This window comes from Chanos chanos, chromosome 13 (genome assembly GCF_902362185.1).
Source record: "Chanos chanos chromosome 13, fChaCha1.1, whole genome shotgun sequence".
Taxonomy (NCBI): Eukaryota; Metazoa; Chordata; class Actinopteri; order Gonorynchiformes; family Chanidae; genus Chanos; species Chanos chanos.
The window spans coordinates 4,982,573-4,997,590 of NC_044507.1; positions in this window are offsets into that span (position 1 = coordinate 4,982,573).

The window sequence follows — 15,018 nt, forward strand, 5'->3', positions numbered from 1 at the left end:
TTAAATGGTTGCAAGGCACTGACAAATAGATAAACAAATTAAGAAATGAAGAAAGAAAGAAAGAAAGAAAGAAAGAAAGAAAGAAAGAAAGAAAGAAAGAAAGAAAGAGAGGAGAAACAAAACATTTGTGCAGCCTTGCCCACATACTTGACAAAACCCTCAGATAAAGATAGAGAAAGAGAATACCTTAGTTCAGTAATAGAGTCTTCCTCTATACAGTCAAGTGGATCATTTATTGACCGATCACTCTTCATAGACACAACTCCGGGTTCACAACAGGCCATTCTCTGGATTTGACTAAATCCATGTGCAAACACATAGTTTAGAATGACCTATTATTTTCAGACTCAAGCAGATAGCAGTTACGGACACTTTTAGTATAAACACAACGTGTAATCATGAACAAGGGGTTATATTTTCTGTGGCACAAGAGTACTTTTCTCAGGTAACCTCTGAACAATTGCAAAAGTCATGACAATGTGACTTTCAATCACTGAGCTAAATCACTCCACAGTGCTGCTCAAGCTCCATTAACAACAACAACAACTACTACAACAACAACAACAACAACAACAACAACAACAGCAGCAGCAAAACAGAACCATCCTTTGGGTATTTCTCCAGCAAGGGCTTTCTGATTTTGCAGTTCCTTAAAATGATCTATGAGGAACAGAACACAATGTTTATACTTTTAATAAGTTTAAGTTTATAAGTATACGTGTATGATTTTTTTTAACACGTTGCAAGCAACTAGAAAAAAGGGGGAGAGAAACAAAATTTGTACAGCATTTCCTAAACGTGTGACAGAACCCACAGAGAGAGATCAGAATACCTTAGTTCAGTGGTGGAGTCGTCTTCTCTGAAGTGTAGTGGCTCATGTTTTGATCGATCACTCTTCATAGACACACCCCTGGGATCACGATCAGCCATTCTCTGGATTTGACTTAAACCACAAGCAAAAATACAGCTTAGAATGACTCATTATAGTCAAACCTAATCAGATACAGCCCTCAGTCTAAACAAATATTGCCAAAATATCAAATGAGAAACAAAGGAAGAAATACACAAACGAACAGGCAAACAAACAAACAAGCAAACGGGGGTGAAACAAAACATTTGTGCAGCGTTGCCCACATACGTGACAAAACCCACAGATAAAGATAGAGAAAGAGAATACCTTAGTTCAGTAATAGAGTCTTCCTCTCTAAAGTGAAGTGGATCATTTATTGACCGATCACTCTTCATAGACACAACTCCGGGTTCACAACAGGCCATTTTCTGGATTTGACTTAATCCACATGCAAACACATAGTTTAGAATGACTCATTATTGTGTGTGTGAGTGAGTGAATGTGTATACAATGTTTTTAACAGCAAGTTGCAGGCAACTAAAAAAAAGGGGGAGAGAAACAAAATTTGTACAGCATTTCCTAAACGTGTGACAGAACCCACAGAGAGAGATCAGAATACCTTAGTTCAGTGGTAGAGTCGTCTTCTCTGAAGTGTAGTGGCTCATGTTTTGATCGATCACTCTTCATAGACACACCTCTGGGTTCACGATCAGCCATTCTCTGGATTTGACTTAAACCACAAGCAAAAATACAGCTTAGAATGACTTGTTGTGAAACAAATTAATAAAGCACTAGACATGGAAGCTCTAGTAGAGAAGGTTTTTATGACTTCACTCGAGCAGCGATACCATAAGTCAAGATCTTCCTTACTGTGGCCGTTCAAAGTCAGTTGCTGAAGAACACCAAGCAACAAAGCAGTGACAGACTTGGAGTGGTCGTGGTGAAGACGAAATGGCACAGGCAACGGGTCCCATGACCAAAAACGTTCCCCATAAAAGAAAAGAAATTTTGAGAAAGGAAAGACAGACAGAATAAATCAAAGGACAGAAAGATGAGCTGAAAGACAAGGAGAATAATAACCAATAACCAGAGTAATTACAATAGGACATGTATGTACAGTTGGTGCTTATCCCCTTTAATAAAGCATCCAGTTGCATCGTATACCAGTAAAGATGAAGTTAGGTAACATGCATTCCACTGACAGTGCGCTTCCCTTCATTACAGCCCCTCTACTTTGATCATATATTAAATTGTGTGAGGGTTAATGGGGAATGGCACCTCAGTTGTTACTTGACTCTGTTGCATACAGCACTGTGTTTGGCATGCATGTAAACAATGATGGGAGGAGCTTCCATAAAAAAAAAAAGAGAGAAATAGAGAGGGAAATGAAAAATGGCTAAACTGTAGCAAAAAGCTGCTCATTTTCAACAGAACATATGCCTTTTCAGAATAATAGTGGAAAGCAAGGACCCTGCCTGGTATATTTAGTATGTAATGTGCCTTTTGTAATGTAAAAAAGAACCATATGTACAGTGGAGTGGGGTTTAGGTTCATTAGATACACCAGCCATCAAACTACAGACATAAGAATACAACACAAAATATACTGAAACTTTCCTCTGCAAAGCATACATTTGTAAATGTAAATGTGAACCATTTTCAAATAATTTGTGCTTTTTGCTCCTAACCTACCTGTTCCCAGTGATTAAACCTGCATTTGATGATAAAAGATCAAATCCTGAATCCTGATAAATCCTAAGAAATCCTGATGTATTACAAGTAATCTCTTACTCAAGTAACATAACTTACCAGTTAGATCCAGAGGGGTCTTCTAAGTCACTCATTTTGGAGGTTGAAATCCCCTTGTTAATGGTCAATCAAACAACACTAGTTACGGAAGAGAGGGAAGCATATTTTAATACCAAAGTGTTGAAAGCATGCTGTCAAGCAAAGTCTAAGAATAGAAGAAAAAACCTGTTCAGGTGCATTCCTGAGAGTCACTGTTGCCATTGCATAAGGTCTTAAACAAATTCCTTGTCAATTTTAGCTGCTTGTGAGAGTGAACAATTTCACCCACAGGTGAGAGATGTGTTAATGTTGGTTAATCTAAGATAGCTTTTAGATTAGGTGTATGGATACACTAGACAGTCTTTCTCAGATATTTTGTCAGTCCATGAAAAAATTCTGATATGTCAGATATTCCCTCTCCCCCTCCTGCTAATCAAGTCTAAACAGAATTTGCCGTGGTACTTACGTGTGTTTCCCTTGCATGCTCAGCTACATCTCATTGTCTTACTTTCATTTTTGTCCCTGTGTCTCCAGTATTTTGTGCAGCATCTGGATGAGCTGAGTGAGAGGGAGGAGTTTTCTTACATTTACCTGTAAGTGTCAGCCTGACAGAAAGAAAGAAAGAGAGAGAGAGAGAGAGAGAGAGAGAGAGAGAATTATTTTAAATGAGAAATAGGCCTGTGTTAGTGATTCTGGATAAAATATAGTTTGAGAAAACTTGAACAATTTCACTAAGCTGAGACACTAAGAGAGTAACAAAGCAAACATGTTTATATGAGTGCACAATACGATCAATACCAATGTATCATCAACCTACATAAAAAAAAAATCAGGTGTGCTTCCCTTTCCTGCATGACTACAGTACACCTCAGTTCTTTTGGGAATGAGGGTAACAGTATTCTTGAGGTTTGTGTCTTGATTTTTTCATGCTAATATCAAAGCATTCCCAAGTTATCTCAACAGAGGCAGGGTGAAATGCTCAGCTTCCATGGAAATATGTATATTTTTTAGAGGTTTTTTTTTTTCAAATATCTCAGAGTAACTGATGGAGAGGGGCAGTTTGCTCCATGGTTTGCAGAGAGGTGTGAAAAGATTAGAGATTTAGTCCTTAACCTAAGTATGGTTGGAAGGCTACTGCTGGATGTCTTGCTGAAAAAGATCTGAGAGTGTGCCCTGCGTCATATGGATTCATTGCACATTTGATATTTACCGGTAAGGCTCCACTGGCCACTCTGGAGACAAACATTGAGGGTTTGAACTTGATGGCAGCAGTAACAAGCAGCCAGTAGAGGGAGACAAAGAAAGTAGTTACATGTGGGCATTTAGGCAGGTTAAAAAACTAGGAGGCTGCTTCATGTTGAATCTTCTGGAGGGGATGGGTTGAACATGAAGGGAGACCAGCCAGGGCTGCACTGCAATCGTCGAGGGACTGTGCACTCTGACAAAAATGACTTGGTCTACCTGATGTTGTGCAAAACATCCGCAGGATCATGTTATAGTGTGTTGTTGTCTTAAGCTTTGGCCAATGGTTAATATTTCAGTTGTAGTTTACCATCCAACAGTGTTAAGTGCCTTTGGCAAAACTGGTGAATATAACATTAGAAACTGGTGGCATTTTAATTAGAGGGTGCCGATACTAGCAGGAACACCTGTGATATGGGTCGATGTGTATTATATATTCACTGATTTTTTTTTCTCGTGTTACATGACAGTGGCAGTACGTCAACTCTAAACCTAAAACTTTTGACCAACATAAGACTGGCATTTTGGTTTTCACATAAAATTGTCAGCTCACATGTGAAATAAACAAGTTTTGTACACTGAAGTACAATTCTCGCGTGTAGAACTATGGATTTTCACTGTAGTGAAGAACATTATGGAGAAGAGACTTGAAATTCGTTTAATTATCAAGGATAGAACTAAAGTTGAATAAAATAAGAGATTTTTAGTTGGGTCAGAGTTCGAGTTCGAGTTAGAGTCATGGTTAGTTGATGAGTTTTTTTATAGTCAATTAACATTATGAGAAAAGACAACATCAATAAATGATGAATTAGCAGTCATATTATAGAAGATCAAATGACAGACGCTGCTTTGGAAATGCAGTAGACCCTGAAGACTTGAAAGGACGATTAGTACCCTATTTTGAGAATGAGACCACATATGATAATACTGGACATTGTACTCACTGTCATGAATATCTGTTTATCTGATCCTCAGATCACTATTACTCTGAGAAAAGTCAGTGTCTTCAGAGAACAGGATAAGCAGCACCGCTTGATGCTGAGACCTAATATTACAGAGACTGCGACAAATATGAAACTGTTTTACTCGAGTGGGAAACAGATAGAATGGGTGTGTTCAACACAGTGTGTCAGGATTGAAGCAATATGTTCACATGAGATCATTTACAAGAAGATCATTTTCACGTTTCATTTTTCTATGTTCCTAGGATGCAGTTACCACTAGATGGAGCTGTTGTGCTGTAGTGCAGAGAGTGTGAGAGTCACTTGCTCTGTGTTGGTCATACCAAGTTTGACAGCCGTGGTCACCTCCACATCCCCAGCATTAGACCCTGTCTAAGGTAGGAAACACAGGCTCTGTCGACAGGAAACAGTCATTTTAGGATATACACATTTAACAGAGAGGAAGACTGTGAAGAAACACCTGAGGAAACTTGTGTGACTCAGGGGGATGGAAGCTGTTACTTTCTATAAAATCCCTGCACACACATGTCACACTGAAACAAAGACACAATTCAAACGTGGGTGTGCCCATGTGAGGAGAGTCTATTTGGACTCCTCTTATGAGGGGCCTATGACTTCATTAATCCATTAAAAATGTATATTTATTCTCTGGACAGCCTTGACACAAACAGTCTTAATCAAGAGTACTGCAGAGCCGAATCTGCAATATGAAGCCACAGCCTGTAATCTCTTTCATTTTATTTGTGTTAACATACACTTTTGACATGTCTTATGACGGCACAGATACAGATGAACTGTGACTGTGAATTACACTGTGCTGAAGCGTTCCCCTCAGGCCTTTCCTACCTGTTATTAGTTTTGACTGTTCTTCTAATCACATTGCATCGTCATGATTCACTCTGTTCTAAGTGTATTCAGCATCTTGCAGTTTACTGTCATCCATTTCATATTGTCCTTCATTGCTTTTATCTTAACTGTCTTGCTTGGATTACTCTGGTTTACATAATCCTTTATTTTATCATCTTTTCTTTTGGATTACCATTTTCATTCTGCTATTGATGTTTTTGAACACCCCATTACACAGTTTTTAGAAATTTAACCTGTGTGATACTGTCTCTCTCATGTTATTCTCATATCTCAGCTCTTCAAACTTTAAGACTTTATGACTTTAGTAAACATCTATCTTTTGTTGTATATCAGGACTGGTGCTCCAAAATTATAAACATTATCAATCATTTTTTTGTTTTTCCATATTTCCATGTGTGGACATGATATGCATGATATTCTGTGATATGATTTTATTTTTTAAAATTGCATTTCATGTGATTGGATAGTCTTGCTGTAACTCTGAATTGCTTTGACTGTTAAAAACATAAAGTGCAGCAATGGATGCACATTTTAGTGGAGGGTCAGCAAGGTCTTGATTTTAACAAGTAAAAACGAAATCTCAGAAACAGTTCACACTGTCTGCAGGGTGTGTGTATGTGTATATCATGCATAATGTGTGGTGGAGTGTGACCTCGGTGTGTAGGTCACACCATATGTAATCTTATAACTGTCTGGGGTTAAAGTCAGCTCCACAGCGTGCTGCTCCAGGCTTTGGCAGTTGAACCAGTCAGTGTGAATGTATGTTTTTCATCACTCATGTTCCCATTTATCCCTTTCAAGACAAAAATAAGCAGATGTGAGTAAGGCAACGTGACAATGTATTTAATGAGCACAACCCTTACAATGGAAAATACAAACTTTATGACTTCAGTAGAAATGGTGAGTTGTTGCTTAGAACTGATTGTAATTGAAGCTTACTGACCAGATGAGTCACCAAGCTGAGAAAATGACACGCATTATATTTTATGTATAAGAGAGTTAATGATAAGACTGATATCATGTGGGACTCTTTGAGTGTGTGTGTGTGTGTATGTGTGTGTGTGTGTGTGTGTGTGTGTGTGTGTACATTCTACTCTTCATATTCCCAGCACTGGCTGGATATGTGTGAGGGTCAGGCCATTAGTTAGTGTATCGGTAAGTGTATGTGTGCTGCTCTGTTGAGAGTTCAAGTTGTTGGAAGGTGCTGTGTTTAGTGTCATCAGTGTCATTAAGTGGTCATGCTTTTCTCTGCCAGCACAGAGCCACTACACTCAGGTCCCTCCTGCAAAGTTTTCTGCTGAGAATGACATCACTGTTGAGCTGAGATTCAGTTGTCTTCGGGGATTCTCATGAACCATGTACAGTTGTTGTGTCAGGGTAGCCAGTGTATTAGATCTGTGAAAGCAGAAGACAAAAAAATGAATACATCATCTGTAAATCAGCAATCCACAGCTGGAATCCCTCACTCCATTATTTGAGACTCTGCAAAGTTTACTCACAGCAACCTGTCCAGTTTTAAATGTGGATTCTTCATGAGAGCAGAGAGCAGCTTTATAGAATTGCCTGGTCTGTTCCCACTCAGATTCAGCTCTTCAAGGTGTGAGGGGTTTGAACTTAGCGCTGAAGCCAGAGCACCCAAGCCTACCTCAGTTACGCCACACCTATTCAGACTGTAGAGAGAACGAAAAGAAAGAGAGGAGAGCAAGATGGAGGGAGATATATGAATGAGACATCACTTCAAACAATTAACATTGATCATAAGGACCGCTTTACTGTAATAGTGTGTTAAACGTTTGGGGTCAACACGAAATATAGAGCTCACTGTAAAAGTGTCTAAATCTTTAGAAAACCTATTCTCCTGCAGTCACCATAAAGCGTTATTCACTGCATTCTAGTACATAGCACTTTACTCACTCGAGTTTCTCCAGTTTACAGTGTGGACTCTCCAGTAGAGCAGGAAGTAGTTTCAGTCCTGAATCTCCTGGTTTATTATCACTCAGATATATGTGAGGGGTTGGATCTCAATGAGGAAACAAGAGCTGCACAGCCTTCCCCTGTGACACCACAGTTCCACAGTCTGCAGAATGAGAAAAACAGAGGGAGAGAGAGAGAGAGAGAGGGAGAGAGGGAAAGAGAGAGGGAGAAATTGTGTGAGAAACTGTCACTATTTTGGTTGGCTTGGAAATCAGGTAGAATGCAGAAATGTGGAGTTTCAAATGTCAGAAATGCACATAAAAACCTGATATTGCATAAGACTCATATCTGTCAAAGTTGGGCTGGGCAATATTTCGCAGCTTGTGCTATGTGTGAATGTAGTAAATGACTCTATCGTAAACTATATCGTAAACACCAAGTACAAATTGTCACATAATTTTTTTAAGCTGCCTGCATGAGACTCTCTTTGGTGTTTTACTTCTCTCGCTCTCTCCCTGTCACAGACACAAAAAGAAAAAAAACTCACATTCATCCGTCACACACACTCGCCCGCCCATCCAGACCACTCTCCTGGGTGCGTGTGTGTGACGTATGCATGTGAGACGTGTGTTTTTGTATCTGGAGGGAGCGGGAAGAGAGCCTGGAGAGAGCGAAAGAAGTGAAGCGCCAAAGTGAGTTTATACGTGTTCAGTTCAGAAACAGTGATAGAAGATGGAGGGTTACGCATTACTTCCAAAAAGAAACTGCTCTAGATCCATTGTCTGGCAGTGGTTTGGGTATCGCAAGGAAGATGTTGAATAAATATTGTTTTTTTCAATTTAACCTGGTTGTGATTTCCCCCTTTTTGCATGCAAGTTGAAAATTGTTCCAATAGAAACCACTATTGAATATAAACAAAAATGTTTTACTGCAGAGATTAACTGGTGTGATCATACTGGTGTGATTGTATGCATCAAAGAGTTAAACTGAGTATTTATGAAGTGCCTTAGAGGGGATTTTAGAATATCAAGACATATATAATGTCTTGTGATACAGTCTAAAAATATTGTGATATTACTTATAGGCCATATCACCTAGCCCTATGGCAAAGCTACAAAAATATTTAAAATATTAAAGATGGTTACTACATGCAGAAATTCAAATCATGCATAGATTGGCAAACCGAAGGTGGTTGGAGCCTATGGAGAAGATGTACACCTAGCATCTTCAAGTTCAAGTTCAAATTCAAGTTTATTTAAAGCCTAATAACACTGTTAACAGTCTCAGAGGGCTTTACATGCCCCCAGATTTACAGCAAACAAAAGAAAAAACTCCCCAAAAAAACCCTGGTGTTACAGGGAAAAATGGGAGAAATCTTGAGAAGGACCTCAGAGAGAGGAGACCCTTTCATAGCCAGACAGGTGTGCAACAGGTGCTGACCCAGTGGGTAATTACAAACAATACAGTTATGATGCAAATCAGGAGAGAACACTAGCAGACAGGAAGATGGCCAGCCATGGAGCTACCACAGCCACCAGGACAAGGGGAATGATGACGATGAGAATGATGACAGTGAGGGTTGAATAAGCTGGGGTGATGAGGGGACACCTGAGAGGAGGGTAGCCACTTTCATACAAGGCAGTCATGCTCAAACATATGAGACATAAACATGCAGAAAGTAATGGAGAAATGACAAACAGTGAGGTATCAGGAAAAAAGAATAAGTAAAGGATGAATGCATTAATGGAGCAAGATAGTGGCTGTGAGAGGCGCTGGAGGAGCAGGGCCACTCAGGGCAAGCAAGGCCAGGGGCAGCACAGCACGGGGACATTCAAGAGTCGACCTATGGGTGGAGCCACAACCATGCAGTGAGACACGCACACACCACTCACACAGACAGAGGAGAATGGGTTAGGTACAGAAATAACAACACGATTGTGGCAGAGAGTAGAGGGGAGAGAGAAGAAGAGAGAACTGTGAGAGGCATGTAAACCAGCAGAACCTAAAGTAAACTATGGCAGCCTATGACGGGGGCTGAGCCCCCACACAATGGCCAATTTGAAATTATACACTGCCTGGCCAAAAAAAGTCGCCGTTTGGATTTGGAGCATCTGGAGTCAGTGTTATGACCTGGGGTAGCATAAATTGGTCAGGTCTAGGCTCTGCAATGTTATGTGGCAATAAAAATGAAGTCAGCTGAGTACGTGAATGTACTGAATGACCCAGTTATACCCTCAGCAGTTTTTTTCTTCCCTGATGGCACCGACATATTCCAGGACGACAATCCCAAGATTCATCTGGCTCAAATTGTGAAAGAGTGGTTCAGTGAGCATAAGGTGTCATTTTCATACATGAACTGGCCACCACAGGGTCATGACCTTAACCCCATTAAAAGTCTTTGGGATGTGCTGGAGAAGGCTTTACGGAGCAGTTTGACTCACCTGTTGTCAACGAGATCTCGGCCAAAACTTAATGCAATTCTGGATGGAAGCAAATGCTGTGACGTTGCACAAGGCTGTTGAAACAACGCCATGGCAAATGCATGCGGTAATCAAAGCTTAAGACAGTCCAACAAAATATTAAAGTATGTGACTTTTTTTTTGGCAAGGCAGTACATTATCCATAAGTTAGGACTAACAGATGAGTTTTAAGTTTGCCTCCCTAATTTCTCTGGGTAGACCATTTCAGAGGAGGGGAGAACATAAGGCAAAGGCTCGTTGACTAGCGAATTTCTTTTTACCTCTTGGGACAATTAATAATCTAGCATCCTGAGAGCGCAGTGTGCGGGGCAGATTGTAGTGTGAAATTAGGTCAGATAGGCAGGCCGGCGGAGGCCCGTATAGAATCTTATATGTTAATAAGAGGACCTTAAAATCTGCCCTTGCATGAATAGGGAGCCAGTGAAGGGAAGCCAGGACAGGTGAAATGTGGTCAGCTTTCCTCTTTCTGGTCAGGATTCTGGCAGCAGCATTTGTTGATCGAGCACTACTGTGAGGAAAGCAAAAGAAGCTCAGGCTTGCTTCATGGAGAGAATTTCAAAGGAGGCAAAGTTAGGTAAGCTAAGAAATTACCCCACCCCTAGCAACAGGACCACCCTTAACACTGATCAAGTGTGTGTGCTCCTAAAGCTGTGTCTTCACTCCACTTACTTCACAAATAGGGGGGGGGGGGTACTATAGGCAGAAACATGGGTGCACCATGGGTTCCCCAGTTTCATCCATTGTGGCCAACTCGTATATGGAGCAAATGAAAAGGAGGGCTCTGATGTCCTATTCAGGGACACCACCTAGCCGTTGTTTGGTCCACGAAGATGCACAAACAATGCTCCAGCCAATCGACGAGAGGAGAAGGACAACCACTGTCTAAGTGTAAACCAGTGGTGATTCAAAATATGGCGGGAGTGTCGGAATGGTCGGGAGCCATATTTTCCAAATACCACGTTAGTTCCTGAGAAGTTACCATGTAAGTATACTGATGTTACAGTGTTGCACAATGGTTGAGGTTTTGCATATTACACAGTAAGTTGTAACTCATTTACACTTTATATTAAGTGGACAGTTCCTGAGGAGTTACCATGTAAGTACGCTGATATCACAGGTTGAGCCCAGTATACTGAAACATTACTTCTAATTCAACATTAGTCTTGCAAGTCCAGCACATTGCATGTACATAGGAATCAAACGTGATTTCCATGAAGTTTCAGTGTATTCCAAAATGGTAACAAAAGTATTGAAAACTGTGTATTGAAGTGTAAAACATGTGTGAATACATTTGGTCATCAAAAAATGCAGCTACATAATTCCTGGTACACGTGTACTTACTGAGCTGAGAAAAAGTGTTGTTACCAGTTTCCTGTTACACTTTTGTACTTACACATACCATTCAGAGGGATGTTACATGTGTGTAGTTACACAGATATTAGAGCTGTAGACTCTATGCACCAGCGTGTACTTTCACTGTAGTTTCAAAGTACTCACTAGTTACCGTGTACGTTCACAGGTATTAGGGGCACTTAATATGAAGTGTGCTTAGAGACGAATTTTTTTATTAACAGTTATTTGTCTGATATTGATATTACTTGAAAGGTACCATGTAGCCAAAGTGTGTTCACAGTGGAGGACACAATGAAATTATGTTCAGCTACATTAGATTCCAATTTAAATTTTCAATATTCAAATTCACTTTGTTTTCTCTATGTCTTCCCTATTTTAGTCCAATTTCAAATTCTGTGAGTTGCAATTGATGAGTTTAGTCATGAACTAGTCCTCAACCTTAATATAGCCAGGTAGCGCCTAGGAGTGGCTCGATACAACTTTTTTATGTCGGGTACCGCTACTCATACCGCAGCCTTGAGTATCTACCGATACCAATCCCATACCAAGCTGATACCAATCTGATCTTTTTCCTTCTCCTTCTCTTCCTTCTCTTAAACAACTAAGCTGTTAATAATACATTTGTCTGGATGCATTTTGCTTAACGTAGCCATCTAAAAAACATCATACTAAAACTTTGAAACAAATATTCTACTCTCCTAAAGGAAGAAATACATAGCCCACAATATGACTCAGTTATGCAATACTACTGCTTCTTTTTATTTAAACTTTTTCTCACACAATGAATTCAGCCACTTTTGGCGGCAGCAGCCGCATGTATACAAGGTACTCATGCTCATGACACACAGACATGCAGAGGATGAGGGAGGAAAATGAGAATGTTAGTGGAGTACCAGGACTTAAAAAAATAAATAAAGAATACAGTTTGTAAATGCATTGATGCAGCAAAGCTAGTGCCTGTGGAAGGCACAGGAGGAGCAGGGCAACACAGGGCTAGGGATAGCAGGGCACAAAGACAAAGTCAGGCCACCGACCTAAGGATGGAGCCACATTCATGCAGTTTGCTCTGCATGACTGTTACTGACCATAACTCACTGATCAGATGAGCCTCTGGCTTCAGAGTGATGTCCTGTCCTGGATCTGTATTTGTAAGTACACCAGTGGTGTTGTCTACGTGATTTGCAGGTCAATGCAGTATACCTACTAAGAAGGCTCCAGGATTGCCATCTACCCACTTAAAAATGTGCAAGGATACGTACCAAGATAGCTTTGTGACAGAATTTTCAGAGCTAATTTTTTCTCAAACACTGGATCGTGAGACAGTAAAGTGCAAACGTTGCCGAATATGAAAAAAGAAAAGAAAACTTTCAATTCAACCAGGCAGACAGCCCTCCCCCCAATCCCCCCTCCCCCCACCCTGAGCACTAAGGAGCACATTTCAGAAGCTAGAGTGTGTACACATGCGACCACTGCAGCTGTGTGATTTCTGGATTTTAAAATAAAATCTGGATATTGTAATGAAATAAAACAAAATGAAATGGAACGCAAACATGTAACACTCTTGGAATTTATAAAAACACGTCATCACTCTTCGTGATCTAAGCATTCTGGACAAGAGCAGCTGGTTATCAGAACCTAGCATATGCCATGGAGAGTCACAAGTGAAACGACTGTGCAGGCAATTCTATTTTTGCAAAGACCAAGCAATTTCAGATATAAGAGATTTTACTGAGGACCCACACGGTGGGCCTGAAACCCCAACCATTTATACAATGCATGCAGACCATCCCTTGCAGTATGACTTACTGTGAAAGGGGGTTTAGCATTATGGATGATGCAAGGAGGCAAAGCAAAATGAAGATGCCAGACACATCTGGAAAGCTTTGTAGTCTGGATACCCCCCTTACCCCCATGGACACATACACAATATTATGGTAGACTGCTCTTTATTATCATTTCAGTGGGCGAACGGAATAGTTAATCATCTTCATTAGTAGCCTAAGGCTGCCTTTTGATGGCCAAATGAGGTGGCTTGAGCATTTGATGTTAGATGTTGATCTATAAGCTACTGGAGTGCTTAAGGAGTGGGTTGTGTAGCCTATGTTGGAAGAAACACCTGAAAGATGAGCAAAACGAGCTTAGTTAAACTACTGTAATACTGTTGTATGGTTTGTTCTCCCCATACAAATACTTTCAAATGAAAATTTGTGCTGTATGGATGTGGATTTTTAAATCGGGAGATATTTTGCCGGTTCTCATGTCGGCAATCACTCACAGTAGTCTATGTCTACTTCTAATCTTACAAGACACACTCAATGTTTTAGGTTAAATTAGTGAACCACACATTGATAACTTGTGCAGCCTTCTGTTTTGTTTTGAGACTGAGTTTGTACATATGCTACAGTTAAACTTAAGTTATCAGTTAAATTAGGAACCACATTTTGATAACTTGTGACCTACTGTCTCAAAACAAAACAGAAAGCTACATAAGTTATCAACATGTGATAACTTATGACTGATAATTTATGTAGCTTTCTGTTTCATTTTGAGACTGACTCAAGGTTTCCGCTAGGATTTTTTCTTGCCAGTTGGGTGTCCAGAAAGAAGTTATTTTAGCAGACGAATTTGAAACGTACTGCTCACGTTTAACAGTCTATGTTACAAACGCAAATATAATGTACACCTAAGTTGACCAAAGAATGCCAACGACCTCAAATCAGTTTGAAAATCTGATGAACAGTATCAACTATTACAAACATCTGTAACCTGTGACATTTGTAGCCTGTTTAAAAAAAGGCTAAACATGGCATCGAATGTACACCTCTGGCACAGATCCTACGGCGCCGTGGGATCTGTGCAACGCTTGACGAGCACAAGCAGTTCCTGGGCAGTTCAGGTGTGGTGATGGCAATATCCGACAAGTGAATGTGAAAACGTAAAGACTTCCTCCAAGGAAAAGAAAACGTCCGAACGGGGGAATAACTCCAACCGTAGCAAGACGCAGAGAACCCCAATATCCAGCCAGCCCGAGTTCAGTTCATTTCAAAAGTATTCAAATATGACCCACGTATACTCTAGGTTAGCAGGATAGAACCCATATATTGCCATGGATATTGCACTATAGAGTAATGCCATAAATATAGTTCTGTGCTTGAGTTCTCTGTTTATGGAGACAAAGTTGTTTTGATGCTTGCTCTCATGCTAGCCTACATGCATCACATTCCCTTCACATGTCTGTTTCTGTGCTGGCCAGGTTGCATTAAAGCTGGTTATTCATCATCTGTTGCCATGTTTAATTTTTCATTTATCTATTTATCCTTTATTTGACCAGGGAGGTCTTACTGAGATACAGTATTGGAGGATAGATAACACCACATCACAGTGTGTATTTGACGTACAACTTTGTTTGATTCTCCCAATCACATGTCATGTGCTGACTGATGGGATTCAGAATGTTTACCTACAGAAAATTCTGATAACAAAATCGGGGTCAATTTCTGAATAAATTCTGTTTCAAGTCAGCAGCTTGCCAGAACACAGACCAAGGTACACTGTCCGACACA